The sequence below is a fragment of the Neofelis nebulosa genome, chromosome 5 (assembly GCF_028018385.1).
Source record: "Neofelis nebulosa isolate mNeoNeb1 chromosome 5, mNeoNeb1.pri, whole genome shotgun sequence".
NCBI classification, from domain to species: Eukaryota; Metazoa; Chordata; class Mammalia; order Carnivora; family Felidae; genus Neofelis; species Neofelis nebulosa.
Window position 1 is genome coordinate 29,683,720 of NC_080786.1, and position 19,518 is coordinate 29,703,237.

At 45.2% G+C, this 19,518-nt stretch overlaps 1 long non-coding RNA gene across 1 annotated transcript; it reads right to left on the reverse strand.

Moving 5' to 3' along the window:
* Positions 1-494: 494 nt before the first annotated feature.
* LOC131511856 (uncharacterized) lies at positions 495-19,116 on the reverse strand. Its single transcript, XR_009261781.1, has 2 exons — positions 18,258-19,116; positions 495-1,161 (listed from the first exon to the last, which is right to left on the reverse strand). It is a non-coding gene; the product is annotated as an uncharacterized LOC131511856 (long non-coding RNA).
* Between the last annotated feature and the right edge of the window lie 402 nt (positions 19,117-19,518).

Below are 19,518 nucleotides of genomic sequence, written 5' to 3' on the forward strand. Positions count from 1 at the left end.
CAGGACGCAATGAGAGGTGGCCATCTGCAAGCCAGAAGAGGGCCCTCACCCCGAACCCAGCCCTGATCTTAGACTTCCTAGCCTCCAGAAATGTGAGAAATAAATATCATCGGTTAAGCCTCCCAGTCTGTGGTATTTAGTTATACACAGCCCGAGAAAACTAAGACATGGTAATTCCATGGTTAACTTATTAAGGAATCGCCGAACTATTTTCCACAGCAGCTGCACCTTTTTCTATTCCCACCATCGGTGTTTGAGGGGAGAATGCCAGTGTGGAGTCCCACCATCCTCAGCTTCAATCTTAGCTCTGCTACTGACGTGACTCAGTAACCTCCTCACATAACCTCTCTGGCTCTCAATTTCCTCACTGGCAAAATGGGGGTAATAGGGTTGATGAGGATTACACGGATGACGTAGGAAAAGCTCCTAGTCCACGCCACTCAGTACATGTCAGTGGTTTTGTTACTGTTGCAGAGAGAATCACAAAATCTCAGTATGGGAAGGGGCCCAACAGGCACAATACACAATTTTATTTCCTGGATTATCACAGCAGGATTCCACATCATGTGTCCTGCCAGAATATCCCCATCACTGCTCACCGTGAGGCATTAAGGGTGAGAACCAGTTCCTCTGGACATTGGGATAGCATTTTCCAAGTGGGTTGTTGGAAACGTGGCTTTCACAGAGTATAAATGAGGGCTATGAAGAGGGAAAAAGAATTCTGAGGTCAAATAACTTTGGGAAACACAGGGTCAAAAACCCTAAAGCAGGTTCCTTTCCTGCAGGACTTCTCAGAGCATTGAGCAGGGTTGTACACTTTGAAATCACCAATGAGGAATGGAGACTGCAGCATTTCGTCAACTTCCCTGTCCTGGTAGACCTTTCCCAGCTGGACAAAGTCTGCATCCATAAATGAGGCATCTGTCCCCACAGTGCAGAAACCACACACAACCACCAAGGTCGCCCTCAGCCTTGAGTTCTAAATATTCACTCTCAACCACAACATTGCAAAAATTTTCTCCTTTGCCACTTTGTCCCAAAAGGCAGTTTAGAAACTGCAGCCACTGCTGCTCTGCAGTCTTCCTTAGTGTCCCCATTCATCCCTGCTGCGTGAAGCCAATCTCCAAGTACAAATTCCAGGTGTTAGATAATCTTCCGAGCCTGAAAGAAGAGAATCACCTTGTCAGGCCTGAGGAAATCCGCCCTCCGCATTCCCATCCTGAAGCAGGTCCTGGACGAAAGTGGGCAGGGCTAAGTTTCCCTTCTCAGCCAGGTTTTTCAACTGCTGTGTTCAGTAAATTTCCAGAGCCACTAGAACTCACTAGAGTTCTGCAATTGCCCCTTCGTATGCTAATGCACTTTCTTAAAAATCCATGATAAGTTTGGAGGACATAACTAAGAGATATGAGGAAAGGTCAGGATCTGGGACAAACCAAAAGACTTAGTAATTTTCTGAGACACTAGGGAAGGGGCTGGAGGCATTGTTCCAGAAGACCTGACCTCCAACATTCGCACATAATGCAGATGAATGCAAATAAGTTACCGCCTTCTGTTGTCACTTCCAGAATGGTGAATAATTCCATCTCAGTGACCAGAGGAAATGACTCTCACTTCACATACAAGCTTACCTTGAGTCTTTTATTCTCAGGGACACCGAGGAAACTCAGGGCTTTTCCTGAACCCTGAACTAAAATGAAAAAGACAGTCCCGGGTTGACCCCAAGACAGGAACACTAGCACGGGTGAACCTTCGTTAAGCATTTGCCATGTGACAGATGCATGTGGTCCCACAGCCAGAGAGGAGAGCCAACTGCACACACATGCATGTGGCTGGGATTAATCCTAGCCAGCCCCAGGACCACCACTGGCAGCTCCTCAGACGACTCAGCTGGAGTTTGGGAAACTGAGCAATGTCTGCAATGTAAGGAATCCAATCCACCCGACCCTTATAGACCCAGTCAGAAGGCAGCAGCTGGGGGTGAAGCCTTTGGGAAGATTTGCTCAAGTATGCTGGGCACGGGTTTGTCTTTCACTGACACCCTCGCACAGAGCAGGCCCTGGAAGTAGCCAGAAGGAAGGCCGGCCGAGCTCTGCGAGTAGGGAAGACGGACCTCTGCATGGGAGGCAGGGGGCCTGGCTGCAGAAACTTTGGGGTGGCATGCATCTGAATCTTCAGCTCAGGACAGCAGCAAGTGTGCTGAGGAAGAGAAGCAGCCTGCTGTGGCAGGCCGAAGGTCAACAGCGTGGCTGCACCCCCGACAGGCTGGGTGATCTCACCAGGTCATTCCCCTTTTCAGACCTCAGCTTCCTTGTCCGCAAAAAACGAGACGGCTGGTCTAAATCTGTTGATTGGGATTTGTTTCTTCTTCTTGCAATAAAATTCATGTAACATAAAATTTGTGGCTGCTGACATCTGGCACATTCCCTGTGTTGTGCAACCATCACCACTCTCTAGTTGCAAGGCATCTTCCTCACCCCAAAAAGAAGCCCGTACCTATTAAGCAGGTTATCCCCCTGCTTAACCCCCCATTACCCCCCACCCTCCAGTCCCTGGCAACCACTAATCTTTCTGCCCCTGCAGACTTGCCTGATATGGACATTTCATACAAATGGAATCATACAATAACATGGCCTTTCCTGACTTGGCTTCTTTCACTCAGCACAATGTTCGCAAGGTTCATTCATGTTTATCAGCACTTCATTTCTTTTTATGGCTAAATAGTATTCCATTGTACAGATGTACTACTTTTTATCTACTCATCAATTGATGCACATTTGGGTTGTTTCCACCTTGTGGCTATTGTGAATAGTCAAACATTCGAACGTTCGTGTACAAGAATCTGCTTGGGAATCTGTTTTGAATTCTTTAGGGTATATATCCAGGAGTAGAATTGCTGGGCCGCATGATATGATGGACCAAATATTTGTGTCCTCCCAAAAGAAGGCCTAAGCCCCAGTAAATGTGATGGTATTTGGAGGTGGGGCCTGTGGGAGGTAATTAGGTTTAGGTGAGGTCATGAGAGTGAGGCCCCCATCATGGGATTAGCACCTTACAAAAAGAGGAAGAGATTAGAGCTCCTTCCCAACCCCCATGTGAGGATACCGTGAGAGGCAGCCAAGTGCAAGCCAAATAGAGGGTCCTCGCCAAGAACCTAGCCCTGATCTCAGAATCCTAGCCTCCGGAACAGTGAGAAATAAATGTCTGTTATTTAAGCCACCTAGACTATGGCATTTTGTTATAGAAGCCCGAGCAGACTGAGACATATGATAATTGTATGTTTAAGTGATTGGGAACCCTGAACTATTTTCCACAGTGGTTGTACCATTTTCCATTCCCACCATAGATGTTTGAAGGTTCTGTTTGCTCTTCGATCTCACCAACATGGGAACTTTTTTAAGCAGGGAGGGCATTTAGTAATAAAACTATTTCTTCTGGGCACCTGGGGTGGTTCAGTTGGTTAAGTGTCTGACTTTGGCTCAGGTTATGATCTCACGGTTCAGTTTGTGAGTTTGAGCCCCGTGTCAGGCTCTGTGCTGACAGCTCAGAGCCTGGAGCCTGCTTCATATTCTGGGTGTCCCTCTGTCTCTGCCCCTCCTGGCTCATGTTCTGTCTCTCTGTCTCTCAAAAATAAATAAACATTAAAATTATTTTAAAGAAAAGGAGGGGGGCACTTGGGTGGCTCAGTCAGTTAAGTGTCTGACCCTGGCTCATGATCTCACAGTTCAGTTTGTGAGTTCGAGCCCCGCATCGGGCTCTGTGCTGACAGCACAGAACCTGGAACCTGTTTCGGATTCTGTGTCTCCCTCTCTCTCTGCCCCTCCCCCCACTCACTCTCTGTCTCTGTCTCTGTCTCCCTCTCACAAATAAATATACATTAAAAAAAAAAACTACTTCTAATGAAATCTTTCTTGGAACCCTACCATAACAAAACAAGATTAAAGAGAAACTGTCAGGGTGAGGTGATGGCACCTCTAAAATCCTAGGGCTCTAAAGAAGAACAGTGTGAAACCTGTTGCTCCAGATAGGTTTGTTGGATCCTTCCTGGCTTAGAATCCAAAGATCCCATCTTGACCTGCTTCCCAGATCCATCCAGGTCCTCAGAGGTTTGGCTTAGAGAAGACTCACCCCATCTCCATTCCATGCTTTTATGGAAGCCCTGAGGTTGCAGCCCTCTTCCAGATGCATATGGGGCCCATCTGTGCAAAAATCATCTGGTTCTCATGAAAATGAAAATTCTGAGATTCCCACCCCAAACTTACAGAATGGGAATCTTTTTCAGAGGAACCCTAGTATTTTTTTTTTTTTACATACTTCCAGATGTATTTTGATGTCCCCGTTTGAGAACCACTAGACCAGAAAGGGCCGAGAGGTGAGGGAGCCGAGGGTAAATGCCTAAGTTAATGAGGCCAAAGAGCTACTATCTCACTGAATTGTGGCGACTTTCTCCTTTGCTCTTTAAGTGAAAGAGAGGCATTGGATTTTGCTTTGAGATCCAAGCGCCAACTGGGGCTACCCAAAGGTCATATTGGCACCACTTCTTTCCCACAAGACTATGAAGTTCAAAGGATAAGGACCCTCTTAGGCCCCTCAGAAACTGTGCACAGTGTTTAAGCATTTCCAAGTGCTGTTATTTTTTTTTAATGATGGTTATTATGGTTACTTTTTTGAAATTTGAAAATATAGCAGATCAGTCATAAAGCAATGACTATTTATGCAAGTTTTAGCAGTGTTAAGCAATGCCTTCCTTGTGCTGAGAATCAACATTATTTACTTTGGGAATCTTGCCCAGATTTCTGTTAACTCATTCACACATAGTTTCTCCTCCCAGCCTTGTGACTCAGTGAGGTTTTTCCCAGCTGGGGCAAGGAAAACTGTTATATACAGACCTAATCCAGTGCAATGAACTCATCAAGGATCATCAAAAGCCCCCTACTCCAGTTACACCCCCAGAGCAGAAAATCACTCTTCAGGCTCTGTGGGACTCCTCCAAGAATGAGTAACTCCCCACCTGTTTTGGTTATCCATTGCTATGTAACAAATCTTGCCAAAACTTAGTGACTTAACACAACAACCATTTTATTAGTTCTCGCTGGTCTTTGGATTGACTAAGCTCAACTGAGTAATTCTGCTCCATGTGTTGTCTGTTGAGGCTACAGCCATCTGGGGGCTCAACTGGGCTGAAGAATCCAAGCTGGCTCACTCACATGGCTAGTGGCTGATGCTGGTGTCAGGTGGGAGCTTAGCTGGGCCTGTTGGCTGAAATGTCCTATACATGGCCTCTTCATGTGGTTTGGGCTTCCCACAACATGGCAGCTGGGCTACAAGAAGGAGCAACCCAAGATCAAATGTTTCAAGAGGGAGGAAGTGGTTCAAAGCACTGATTGGGATTAAACCCTAGTTCTAAGGCCTTGGACAAATTACTTAATCTCTTAGAACCTAAACTTCTCCATCTACCACATGAAGATAATGCCTTTCTCATCAGATTGATGTGAATACTGAGGTGGTATATATGAAGCTCTTCACGCAGTGCTCCAAAAACAAGACTGAGTTATGATCATGGACACACCAACACCTAATTCTGGGACACCCTGGATAGTGCATGCTGGATCTCTCCACTTTTTCTCCCAGGTTTATTATACAAATTCCCCAGTTGCCATCTATCATTTGAAGAAAAGGGAGAGTTGCTGTCTTCAACGGGATCCTGCCAGTCTGATGCAGAGATCAGAAACCGACATGACTCCTTGGAATTTATCTAAAAAGGAAAAAAATCTTACAAGTATTCAAAGATATTTGTAGAAAACATGTTACAATAACATGCTATCAAACTAAATGTCTATCAATAAGGAATGAAATATGACACACTCATATTCTACTGGATGGTTTTTGCTCTTAGGGTATCTAGGACCTGATCATCCTCCCTCTTAGAGGGAAACTCTAAGACAGGAAATAAACACCCCTGCTGTTCACTACAGAGGCCAAAAGAAGGCAGATAGGCCCACTCATGCTCCCTGGAAGGCAACATATAGACAATGTATAAGCATGTGAGCTGAGTGTGGCCAGGGAGATTTTCCTGCCTGAGGCTTTGCCCACAAAGGCACAAGGACAGTTAGTGATTTTCAAGACTGTCATGTTGGCAGTGGAGCCTAGATTCCAGTGACATACAGGCAAGTGTCTGGTGGAACAGAGCTGCCTCCCTGACCTAGACAACTCAGCTTGGAACTGATTTATGAGAGAAATAAACTTTTATTCATTAAGGCCACTCTAAGTTGGGCTTTTTTTTTTTTTAATTATTATTATAGCAGCTTAGCTTATCCTAGTTACGGTGACTTTAGAATATGGTCACATTCCTTCCATTGACAAGGAGAGCCTATGTCTCCTCCTCTCAAATCAGGGCAGGACTGTGAGCACTTAGATCAAGAGACTACAGTGAAAGTGACTCCCAAGGCTAGGTCATGAAAGGCCACATAGCTTTCTCCCTGCTCAGTAGAACACTAGCTCCTGAGCCACCCTGTAAGAAGTCAGACTACCCAGAGGCTGCCACACTGTGAGGAAGCCAAGCCATACAGAGAGGCCATGTATAGGCCCTCTGGACAAGAGTTCCAGCTCAGCCCAGGATTCAAGTCATCCCAGCCAAAGCTCCAAACATGTGAATGAAGAAGCTTCCAGATGATTCCATTACCCTCCCCCTTCACCAGCTTTTCATCTCACTCCTAGTTTGAGTTTTCCCAGCTGAGGTCCCAGACATTGTGACGTCATCCCTGCTGTATCCTGTTAGAATTCCTGACCCACAGACTATATGAGCATATTAAAGTGGCAATTGCTTTATTCCACTAAGTTGTATGAATTGCTATACTACAATAGCAAATAGAACACTAAACTAACATGTAATAGATTCTGTGGACTATTATACACCCTTACAAAAAATTCCTCTTTTATTGATTCAGTTAGCCAGATTTGGTTGCTGTTGTTGCAATCAAGAATCTTCATGGTGGACTGGGACAGGGGGAGGTGTGGGCGGTGCACCTGTGTGGCTCAGTCAGTTAAGCATTCAACTTCAGCTCAGGTCATAATCTCACAGTTTGTGGGTTCGAGCCCCACATCAGGCTCCACACTATCAGTGCCTGGGGTTCCCTCTCTCCCTCTCTCTCTGCCCCTCCTCACCCCTCTCTCCCTCAAAATAAACAAATAAACAAACAAACAAAAAAAGAACCTTTATTGGTGGATATACAATGAAACACTCCACAAAGCTTAAACTGATGTAGCTCTATGTTAACTGTCCCAGAAAGATGTTCACACTGTAGTTTTACTGAAAATGGCAGGTTCTAAAACAGGTACAGACTAGTTCTATTTTTGTAAAATAAAACTATTTTTGCATAGAATTCTAGGATGCTATGTACTAAAATTATACAGTATTGTGTTTAGGTATTGGAAATACAGGGAGTATTTTCTTGTGCTTATCTGTATATTCTAATTTCTTACGAATGAATATAATTACACAGTTACTTGCATAATTTTTTTAATTAAAAAACATTTTAAAAAATAAAGCCAACATTATAGATCAAGGAATTTGAGAGTGGTTGGCACACCTCTCCACCTCTCGGGATTTTGTACATTTTCCAGTGAGAAACCCAAAAGTACAATCTTTAGGGAGTGTGATAGCCCCTAATAATTCCTCCTCTCCCTATAAACATATGCTGTTTCTCACATCAAGAAGTAGTGTTTGGGCATTTGACTGGCTCAGTAGAGCATGCAACTCTTGAACTCAGAGTCATGAGTTCAAGCCCCATGTTGGGCATAGAGATTACTTAAAAAAAAAAAAAATAGGGGCACCTGGGTGGCTCAGTCAGTTAAGCATCCAACTTCTGCTCAGGTCATGATCTCTCAGTTGGTGAGTTCAAGCCCCGCATCAGGCTCTGTGCTCCAGAGCCTGGAGCCTGCTTTGGATTCTGTGTCTTCCTCTCTTTCTGCCCCTTAATGCTCACTCTCTCTCTCTCTCTCTCAAAAATACACATTAAAAGATTAAAAAATATATTTTTAAGTAGTGTTTAGTTCCCCTTTTCTTAAGTCTAGGCTGTTCTTGTGACTCGTTTGGCCAATAGAATACAGCATGTTTGAGGATATCTGATCTCAAGCATTAGGAGGACTGGTAGCTTCCATTTCCTTCCTCTTACATACTTGTTCTTGGGACATTCTCTTAGAACCTAGCCCAAGCCCTGTGGAGGAGAACCAAGACTCTCCTGCTGGTAGCCTCAGCTGAGCCCCTAGCTAATAGCCAGCACCAACTGCCAGCCGTGTGAATGAGTCATTTGGAAATCTAGCCCAACTAAGCCCCAGGTGACTTCAGCTCCAACCAACAACCTATGGGACAGAAGAACCACCCAGCTGAGCCCTGTTAATCCACAGACTCATAAGAGGTACTAAAATGGTGATTGCTTTAAGCCACTGACTTTTGGGATAATGTAATAGGTAGTTTCCAAGATGGCTCCAATGATCCCCACCCTCTGATATTCACACCCTTGTATAGTCACTTTGTACATTGTACCAGGGCTTGTCTGTGTGACAAACAGAATATAGCAGAAGTGATGTGTGTTATGTTACTTCCAAGATTAGATCATAAAAGATCTTGTTGTTTCTGTCTTAGTCACTCTCTCAGATCACTCTTCATGTTGTGAGCAGCCCCAGGGAAAGAAATCTACATAAGGTGACCAACTTGTCACCAGGTTGCCCAGGACTTTCCTGGTTTTAGACTGAGAGTCTCATTCTGAAACCCCCTCAGTCCTGAGCAAACCAGGATGGTTGGTCACCCTACACTCCTGATAAGGAACTGAGGCCTTTGGACAACAGTGAGCTAGAAACTGAAGTCTCCTACCACAGCTGCATGTGATGTGCCATCTTGGAAACAGATCGTCCAACCCCAGTCAAGCCATCAAATGACCACAGCCCCAGCTGACCACTTGACCACAACTTTGTAAAAGACCCTGATCCAGAACCACCAGGCAAGTTGATCCTAAATTCCTGATGCCCCAGAAACTGTATAAGATAATAAGTATTTGTTATTTTAAGGTGCTAAATTTGGGGCAATTTGTTAAACACCAATAGATAATTTAAACAGGCGGCCTATTACACCCAAATAGGTAACAGAAACAGGGAGCATGTTCATATTCTCCACCCTGTTTGAAATAGCCATGATAATCTTTCTGTTTGGGGACTTCCTTTACCTTCCTGAAAATCAACCCAAGGGAATTTTGCTTCTAGAGTTCCTGAAGAGCAATGCTGCACATGGCCCCTGCTTGCTGTTGGGGAGCTCAGTCCAATTCTAATTATCTTCCAAGCTCTAACAATGAATCTCTTGGGCTCCCAAGGTCCTCCCAACTCTCCATTTCCAAATGCTCTTGAGGCCATCATGATTCCCCAAAAGGCCTGAGATGCTTACCCAGGCTGCTTAAACAGCCTTCTCTGCTGGAAAGTATCCCCTGATCTCTGACAACATGAATGTCTGCATGCAGAAAACAATGCATGGGATGCATATGTCTGCAGAACATGCAGATGGTTTTATGAGGGTCTGGGAGACTTGACCTAAGTTTTTTTCCAACCAGCACCAAGATATTTGAGATTTTACCTTTTAACTTACTTAGGAAGGCTAGTTTATTCACAAGCACCTTCTTCTGGACGGGTTTTGAAGACATCACGTTAGTCCAGGGGAGCACAACAGGCGGGTGGGCACCTTAAAAGCCTCTCTTGGCTCCTCCTTCAGTCTAGTATGGTTTACACTGACTCTGTCTACAGGCAGGCTTTGGGCTCCGCACGTGCAAGGCACCCAGCACGTCTGGGCAGGCTACTGTGTGCACCCAGAGACCCAAAGACACCTGGAAAATAGATACAGATACAAGAAACACATGCAAGCCATTAGTTTCCTGGAGCTGCCATAACAAAGTACCACAAACTGGGTGGCTTAAAATAACAGAAAACTATTCTTTTAGAGTTCTGGAGACAAAAGTCCAAAATTAACGTGTCAGCAGGTTTGCTACCTTCTGGGGCTGTGAGGGAGAATCTGTTCCACGCCTCTTTTAGATTGTGGTGGTTCGCTGTCCATCTTTGGCATCACCCCAATTTCCTGTTCACATGGCATGCTCCCTGTGTGTCTCTCTGTGTGTCCAAATTTCCCATCCTAATTGACGTCATCTTAACCTCAGCATCCGTAAAAACCCCACTTCCAAATAAGGTCCTATTCACAGGTACTGGGAGTTAGGACTCCATCTTTGGGGAGAACACAGTTCAAACCATAACACCAAGCATTTAATAAAAACAGGAAATATCCATGAAATGCCAGGCACTTGCTATGATAGGCATTGTATACACACTATTCTTAATCCTCACAAAGATTTCCTAATTTTATAGCTATAGGAACAGGATCGGAAAGATAACAGTGCTTATCTTAACTCATATAGCTAGAAAATGTAGGGTTCTGAAATCAGATAGCCTGGCTTCACCACTTACCTGGGAGGGAGGCCTTGGACAAGTTATTTAACCTCTCTGTACCTGTTTCTTTATTTGTTAAGTGAGGGTGATAATAATCATGCCTCCATCTATGCTGAGTTGTTGCAAAATCTTTAAAAGACAATGCACAGAGTCTGACACATAATAATTACTGAACTCACGTAGCTGTTATTATAAGTAGTAGAGTCAAGATTTAAATCCACATCTCCTTAGCTCTGATACCTTCATTCTCTCTCGTCTATGATCCAACATAATGAGGTGCCAGGCACTTTGGCATCCATGATCTCACTGAATCCTCACGATCCCTGGGAAGTCAATATTTCTGGATATATTTTATGGATGAGGGAACTGAAATACAGAGAGGTGAGGTGACCTGACGAAGGTCACCTAGCAAATAAGACACTCTGATCTAGCTCTGCTGACTGTAGTATGTTTCCATTACGTTACCCATCATCCCATTGCACAGATACAAGGTGGTGGAACACTCTCCTCTACCGTAGTTTGCTAATAATCTCTGGGTCTAAGGTAGTCAACCAAGTTGATGAGGTCAGTCAGTGGCCCACCCCAAGGCTGTAACAGTCAGCTCCTGCCAGTTCAGAAAGCTCAGCGCAGAAGGTATGCTATTTTTTCTTGAGAAAATCCTTCAGAAGAAAGAACTCTTTCTCACACACACACAAGCACACACACCTGCACACGCATGCATGCACACACAAACATACAGAATGCTTACACAGGACGCACCCCTGGAACAAAGTCACTAACAGTTGAAAGGGAATGGGCCATAGAAGAAGATGTCTCAGTTAGAAAGCCTAAAAAGTAAGAACCAGCTGCTAGGCCCAATCCAAAATTCCCTGGCAAACTAGGGTCGAGAAGATTCCAAAAGGCAAAAATAAAATCCAGGGGCGCTTGAGTGGTTCAGTTGATTAAGCGTCCAACTTCAGCGCAGGTCATGATCTTGTAGTTTATGAGTTCAAGCCCCATGTTGGGCTCTGTGTTGACAGCTCAGAGCCTGGAGCTTGCTTCAGATTCTGTGTCTCCCTCTCTCTCTCTGCCCTTCCCCTGCTCATACTCTGTCTCTCTCTGTCTCTCAAAAATAAATGTTAATTTTTTTTTAGTAAAATAAAATAAAAACCAAAAAACCATGCAAACACCTCAGAGATAAACTCCCTCAGACTTCTCTGCCAGGACGGAAAGAGAGACAAAGCAGCTAGGTTCTCTGGCCTGGACTTTCTCAGATCTTTGTACCACCACCACCACCACCTCTGTCCAGCTGCTCTTGCACACCACAGCTCAGCCCTACAAACACCTAAGGAGAGTGGTCATGGAAAAATGGCCACCCGTAGGCCTCCTCTGGCCCATAGACAAGTTTTAGTTAGCCTGCACACAGTTTTTAAGTTAGTTGTTAACATTTTGGGTTTTTTTAATGTCGGTTTATTTTTGAGCGAGAGACAGAGCATGAGCAGGGGAGGGGCAGAGAGAGAGGGAGACACAGAATCCGAAGCAGGCTTCAGGCTCTGAGCTGTCAGCACAGAGCCCAATGCAGGGCTTGAACTCGAGCTGTGAGATCATGACCTGAGCTGAAGTCAGATGCTTAACCAACTAAGCCACCCAGGCACCCCAGTTGTTAATATTTTAAAAGAGAGACATTTCACATAATAATTCTTGGTTTTTGCGCCTTGGGAAAATCAAAAGTTCTGGCCAAGTGGCTCTGTATCTGAGAGGTAACTGTGAGCCAAAGCTGAGTGGTGGCTGCCTCCAGGTTGATTATTTTTATACCTAGACCACTTGACTCATTTATCTTCCTTGCCTGACCCCTCTAGGAATGTAAGTTTTTCACTCAGGCCAACTGAGACCTCCCGTCTGCTAGCAAATAAAATAGCACCTCACCTGCCCTGGCATTCAAAAGTCCTTCAGAGCATGGCTCATTCAGACTTAACACCTGTGACTATACTTCATTCCAAATGTATCTACTCCTTCATGTCCAAAGGAGTCCCTTGTCTTCCCACACTGGTACCTTTGCTGGTGCTTTTTTATTTCCTCTAAGATGCATTTCATTCCAACTTGGCCAGAACTCTCCCACACTCACTGAGGTCCATATGAAGGCCTTCTCAGAAACTCCCAAGTGGATGTGAGCTTTCTTTCATTTGATGCTCCAAAGCACCTTGTCATTTTGAAGTACTAGCTCCGGACTCTCAGGGCTTCACACATTTGCATATTATAATTTTTCTCCCTGTGATTCATTCCCCCTCAGCCAGTAGTTCCAGTGGAGCCCAGCCTTGCGGTCAACTTCACCATAGCATTAGCATGAATAAGGACACTTCAGACCAACCTGGTCACCAGAAGAATACCACTGAACTAATCCCTCAGTTCATGCCACCTGGAACAGAAGAATTGCCTGACTGAGACCTGCACACATCTTTGACTTTTGTGACAATTGTGAGATAGAGCGAAAGGGTTGTTTAAGCCACTAAGTGTTAGGCCAGTTTGTTACACAGCAGTAGGTAACTGAGACAGTTGGGAATCTTGCTATTGATTTTCTTCACGTCTTTTTATGAAACTAAAAATATATACATACACACACAACTTAGAGATGGGGAAGAGAACTAGTATTTATGGAGCTCCTAATTTGATTTCTGTCTGACAATTTTACATGCATTACCTCATCTAATACTCAAGACAACCCAGCTTATATTATTATTTATGCTTAAAAAAAAGAAGAGGGGCGCCTGGGTGGCTCAGCCCTTTCACCGTCTAACTCTTGATTTCGGCTCAGGTCATGATCCCAGGATTGTGGAATCAGGCCCTGTGTTTGGCTCCATGCTGAGCATGGAATCTGCTTAGGATTCTCTCTCTTCCTCTGACCCTCTCCCCCACTCACTCTCTAAAAATTAAAAAAAAAAAAATTAAAAAAAATTAAAATTAAAATTAAAAAAAGGAAGAAGAAACCAACCAAAGCCTAGAGAAGTTCAGTAACTTGCAAATGATCACATAAGTCCTGAGTGGGGGAAATGGGAATTGAATGCCTAGTCTGCTCTATCCAGCTACAAAATCCTTGTTTTTGTCACCACCTCACATCTCCACACCACCTCTCTGGGCTCAGATAGTGGTCTACACTCCTCTTAACCTGACACCACATGTGGTCTCTTCATGCTGCCACAAAGCCTTCAGAACATTCCTCTTAAACGACCATACATTATTCCAATTATAGTTTACATACCATTCCCCTCCTGTGGAGCATTTACATTCCTTCCAAATCTTTTTGCCATTAAAAGAATTCTGACAGTTGCATTCTGCTACAAAGAATAGGAATTCCGAGGGCAGGGTGAGCCTTTCTTGGGTTTCTTTGGTATTACCAGGAATCTCATCAACGTGACTCTTCCAGCCCTCTTCCCACCCACCCTCTGACCCCTGACTGCCTTAGTGAACCCCCTCACGTCAAGCTGTGGCCTAAGGAGAGTGTCCCAGGTGGAGCAGAGGAGGGGAGAAAAACAATCCCCTTGAAACTCGCACCCATTTGGCCCAGATGAGTTCATCACCTTTTATCAGTGTTATGCAGACCTCATTAATCTTAAATCACTTTGGCGGCTGGAAAAATGAAGACTGTGTCAGGATTCTTGTTGATTTTGAAAAGATTATACACATCCTGTTATTTCAAAAGGGCCAGGTGAAAGATTTTTAAATCCTGTTAAGAATTTTAGCCTATATCCTGAGAGAGTAGGTAGACATTAAATGGTTTTAAATACAGGAGTGATGACATAATCTGATTTTTTTTTTTTTAACTAGAAAGAACACCCTGGTTTGGAGGACAATGACAGGATTTAGTGATTGAGAGGACAGAGGGTAGAGGCTAAGGGAGGACTCCAGCAAGACCCTAGGATTCTGCCCAGGACAGCTAGGTGGGTAGGATGAGAAGCAGTAAGGGAATAACAGCACAGTAGTCCCCTTTGGGACCAGGTGAGCTAGGGGCGCCTGAGGGCAGCGCCTGGGACAAGCCTACTTCCGCAGGGACCAGGGACACAGGCCTGGGAGAGAGGGCCCCTTAGGCCAGGAGTGAGAGTGATGTGGAGGGCCACCGGCAGGCCCTGCTGGAGAACTGCGCACCCTGGCAAGGTCGTGAGGCCTCAGCAACCCATGAGGCTGCTAACCCTTTCCTTCCCAGGAATAGAATCCTGAACTACTCCATCTTAAGGGGCTGTTTGAGCCAGTCACCGTGTCCCTGGAGGTTTTCAGGTCAAAGATTCCCACTGATTTTATACTTAGGAGAAAGCACTACCCCCCAGGAAGTAGCCCCAGGAAGAAAATCTCCTTGTTTCTGACCTCCCAAAGATCTGCAGCCAGCCAGACACAAATGTCAAGGTGACCTGCACAGTCTTGGATCCGTTCTTTAAGAGGAGCAAAGACAGGCTGCTGGGGAGAGGCAGTTTCACCCCACCTGGGCATCTGGGAGCGTGAAGACGGGATGGGTTTTCCTCCAAGCCATAAAAGAACAGGTTGACTTCCTCAGGTGAGTAGGAGGGGATAGAACGCTCTAGGAAGAGGGACCGGCCGTGCAAAGATCCAAAGAGGGGGAAATACAGGACAGGCTGGAGCTGAGGGAGCTTTGCATGACTCTTCTTAGATGCAAGGGGATAAAACTGTTTCTACTACTCAGACTCACAAGTCTGTGACGTTCTGGGGCAACAATCTAACCATGGCCCCGAAGGCTTCTTCGTCATTAGTGGCTGAGACAGAAATTTCCTGTGACGTCATCTGGGAAAATTGCTAGGAAGCTCAGTCCCTAACTTGCCCTGGCCTGACCTCTAAAAAGCAACTTTCCAGAGCCTGTGGATGTGCATTTTTTGAACTAGCTTCATCTCTCCCTGCCTCTTCCTTTCCTACCTGTATTTTTCCTTTTGCCTTCTTTCTATTTAAACCTTTAGAGGAAGAGATAAACTATGTAAAAATAAGCCTATAAAACACTGAACCTATCATCTTTCAAAAGAAAGCCAGTGTCCACCAAATCTACAGAGGGGTCAGTGGTGCGGCGGGTGTCATGGGTGGAGCTAGATGGAGGCCAGGTAGGCAGGGTCCAGGGAGGAAGTACAGGAAGGAGCAGGCCTGGGCAGAGGACTCTGGGGACAGCAACTGAAAGCACAGAAAATCCTGGGGGAACCTGGAAGGTTATTAGTCCAGCTACATACTTAGAGTCAGCTTCAACTGAGGCTGGTCAGGCAAACCCAGGTCATTTTGTCCCAAATGTCATATTCAAGAGTTAAGAGAAGAGGGGTGCCTGGGTGGCTCAGTCAGTTGGTTAAGCATCTGACTTTGGCTCAGGTCATGATCTTAACAGTTTCGAGCCCCGCTTCTCTCTTTCTCCCTCTCTCTGCCCCTCGCTCACTTGTGCCCCCTCTCTCTAAGGAAGAAAAAAAAAAAAAAGATTGAAGAGAGGGGATTTTCAGGCTTCATATTTTCTACCCCCCGTCCCCCCCCCCCAACCACCAATGAGGTTCCCTTTTGTGTGGGGTATCCTGGGAGATGTGAAGGGCCCAGGGATGTGGAAATCGGGTGGGGAGATTATGACAAGCACTCTTGAACAACTTCAGATTTGCTGCAGTTTGGCAGGGACAGCAGCGGTAGGTTGGGCTCTGAGCTGCTTTGCCATGGGTGTGGGGGCCAAGAGGAGGAAGAGACACCATACCCCTAGGAGTCTTTAATTAAATTGGCCATTTTTGCTGAGAACTTACAGGTGGAATCCTTCTCCGTGGAGCTGTGTTTGGCAGCAGGCTCAATATATAACATGTAATCGTTACATACATTTATAGTTGTTTACAAATACACGACATGGTATTTGCTCCTCCAGGGCCAAGACCCACAGATGCCGGTAAGGAGATTTGCCAGCAACAAGGGAGAAAGCCCCAGGCAGCCTCACAAAAGTTTTCCAGTTTCTAACCTTCCAGCATTCCTCCGAGGCCAGTGGGGAGGGACTATTGGGGTGGCAGATGGCAGAATCATACCATCTAGGACTAAGTCCGTGCAGGAGGTTGGGTCATCATCATCGAATGCTTTCTTCCTCTGTGTAATCATTTGACAGGGGGCTAATCAGTGCTTACCTGAGGAGACCCCTAGCTCAACCTTCAAACCCCGGACGGGGGAGTCCTAGGCCGGAAAGTCCTGCTCTGCTCACGATGAGTGGGAGAGGGACTCCCCAGCTCAAAAGACTGAGTGGGACAGCAGGTAGCAGGACAGCAGATGTGCTCGGTCTGTCACTAGGCAGACAGGGTACTTTGTTATGGCTATTTTGATCCAGACATCTTGAGGGCACAGAGAGTTTAGCGTGAGTAAAAACTATATGATCAGGGGCGCCTGGATGGCTCAGTCAGTTAAGCATTCAATTCTCGATTTCGGCTCAGGTCATGATCCCAGGGTCGTGAGATCAAGCCTGCTGTTGGGCTCCACACTGAGCATGCTTGGGATTCTCATTCTCTCTCTCTCTCTCTCTCTCTCTCTCTTTCCGGCTCATGCTTGTGCTCATGCTCTCGCAAAATAAATAAATAAACATTTTTTTCAAAAACCTACATAATCATATTTGAGAGAAGATGCCAAAATACTAAGTGATTTCATACATAGTAACTGCAAACATGAAGCATGAAACCTTATTTTTAACAGCCAACAAATGTTCAGTGATTGTCTACTCTGGGGATGGCACTCCGTAGGCATAGCACCGAAGACCCAGTAATGAAGAAGAAGCAGGGTCAAAGAGGACAGATAAAAGGAACAGTCAGCAAACACCCCCATATAACTCTAATTCATGATACATGCCTTAGCAATAACATGAGCACTCTTTTTTTTAATGTTTATTTATTTATGACAGAGAGAGACAGAGAGAGACAGAGCACAAGTAGGGGAGGGGCAGAGAGAGAAGGAGACAGAGAATCGGAAGCAGGCTCCAGACTCCGAGCTGTCAGCCCAGAGCCCAACGTGGGGCTTGAACTCACAAACTGTGACCGTGACCTGAGCCGAAGTCAGATGCTTAACCGACTGAAACACCCAGGCTCCCCAACGCGAACACTCTTAGTAACAACAATACCTAACATTCATTGGGCTGACAATTCCAGGCACTGAGCTGAGTGGTCTTCAATTCATCCCATCATACAGTCCTCACACAACTCCACAGGCAGGTGTATTTATCAGCCCCCTTACAGATGAAAACACCTAAGGTGCAGAGAAGTTAAGAGACTCGCTAGGTAGGAAGAGGCGGAGCTGCTACTTGAACCCAGGTCTGACTCCAGAAAGTAGGCCCTTGACCCTGAAGTAAAGAGCAGGAAGAGGAAGTAAAGATCTTGCCTTCAGCACGGGGGAGATCTCTCTGCACTCCCCGTATCCTCACCCTTTCCTTGCCCTTTTTAGCCCAAGTAGGAATGACAATTCCATTGACCTACTGGCCTAGTAACCAGGGCCAGACAATTTCACATCTACTTGTTGGGTCATGAAATAGGATCAGGAACGGAGTTAGGGTTAGAAATAGGATGATCGTGCCTTGCGAACATAATTATATCCCTTGCACTCTGTGATCAAAATGAGTCAGAAGGTTTTGCTTAATGTCAGAGTCACTTGACTGGCTCTCAAAGAGGTCACCCAGGGTAGTTTTACCTTGATGAATTTTCCACAGAGCTGAACCTGCTTCACAGCCAAGTCGGTGTTCTGAGGTTCAGCTGCCTGGAGAAGCCTGACTCCCAGTAATCCAACACATAGGAGGCTGAAGTATATAACCAGATACTCACGTATTCATTAACAGTTGGTATTAGTCCTTCAAGAGCTGGAATGCTCCTCCCTCAACTGGAGCACCCTTTTCTCAATATCAGCAATCAGAAAGCCAAATCACCCATCAGCTGGCTGGTTACTGAGTGTATCCCAAGAGTTGGCCTAGGCAGATTTCTTTCAAATCAGGGTGGGGCTTAGTGAGTCATCTTTACTTCACAGCAGGGCACATCTGTATGAGCTCCAGTTTCATTTGCTCTTTCCTGGACAGTGGTGGATAATAAGTGTCAGCTCTGGCCTCTGGGCTTTACCCTACTTCTTTTTGCTTTCTCTTCTCCAGCCTTCTCTCTCATTCTTGTTTCATGCTTTCTCCATACAGTACAACTGATTAGGTTGCTGACCATTCAATTGTTATCACGTTCCAGCCCTGCCCCCCTGAGATTACATGAGGGAGATGACCTGATGCGTGGGTTGGTTGATCCAAACTCTCCATTTATTTATGGACTTTTTGTGTATATTCTCAGATATATTAGGTTGAACCATATGAGATTGCCATTTGGGTAGGTCAAAAACAAAGAGCAGCAACTTTATGTGGTATAACCAACAACAGACCAGATTTATTAGGGGTGGGCTTACTGAGTCCAACTCCTTTTTGCAAGCCTTGATGGTAAGCGTGTGTGTATATGGAGGGTCATACATGGCAGGCTTTTATGTCTTTCTGGAAACAGGCATCTCTGGCTAGCCATTAGCATCTGGGACTTCATTCCTCTTGCTGTCCATTCACCCTCTGACAAGGGCCTTAATGTCAAGGATGAGCCAAGGAGGCACTTGAGGTTGAGGGAGAAAGTCAAACTCCTTGTTATATGTGACAGAGTATGTGTTCTGAAGCCAACAGAGAACAATTTTAAGGAACACTTTTAGATAGTTCATATTTTGTTTATTCCCCTATTCATGTGAAAAAATTAGGGACTACTGGAGACATTTTACATCCTATAAACATCAAACACCTGTGTGAAATAGGCTCATGCCCGACACCATTCCTACCTTCCAGGGTTTTCACTGGCTATAGTTGTATGTACATATACCTGTGTGTCTGTTTCTGGTAGCAGATTACCATATGGTAAGCTCTGTGAGGGTAGGGCTTATCTCTGACTTACTGGTCTTTAATTCCTATCATAGGGCCTGGCATACAGTAGGTGCTCATTAAAAAAAAATGTTTTATATAAATTAATGAGCGAGTGAATGAATGAATGAGGTTAAACAACAAACAAATCATGGAAATAC